Source organism: Mastomys coucha, unplaced genomic scaffold (genome assembly GCF_008632895.1).
Source record: "Mastomys coucha isolate ucsf_1 unplaced genomic scaffold, UCSF_Mcou_1 pScaffold22, whole genome shotgun sequence".
NCBI lineage: Eukaryota > Metazoa > Chordata > Mammalia > Rodentia > Muridae > Mastomys > Mastomys coucha.
The window spans coordinates 237,669,693-237,670,147 of record NW_022196905.1 but is presented as its reverse complement, the minus strand read 5'-3'; positions in this window follow the sequence as shown (position 1 = coordinate 237,670,147).

Below are 455 nucleotides of genomic sequence, written 5' to 3'. Positions count from 1 at the left end.
GACCTTGCATGCAAGAAGAGGAGTCTTGGTGAAGATACTATGGAGAGAAAAGAGTAAAGATGTCTTATAGAAACAGAGAAGGCTATAGAAGTAGATTTTGGAGGCCAAGAAAGATGACTGATAGCAAAAATCTGCAATGGGTGATAATTATGTAGTCTGAGCTGAGAGAGAGAGAGAAAGAGAGAGAGAGAGAGAGAGAGAGAGAGAGAGAGAGAGAGAGAGAGAGAGAAGAAAATATACAACAAGGGAAGAGAAAAGGAGCAATTGATACTGCCATATGCCAGTCTAATGATATTTGTATTCACAGGCCACAGTGGGCTATACACTAGCACATAGACACAGAATTTGCTGGCTTCTGATCCTGTATTATGGCATATTTAGAACACAAGTTTGAGCTATTTGCTGAACACTAAAGCAAGCACTCTTTTTTTTTTTTTTAGATATTTTCTTTATTT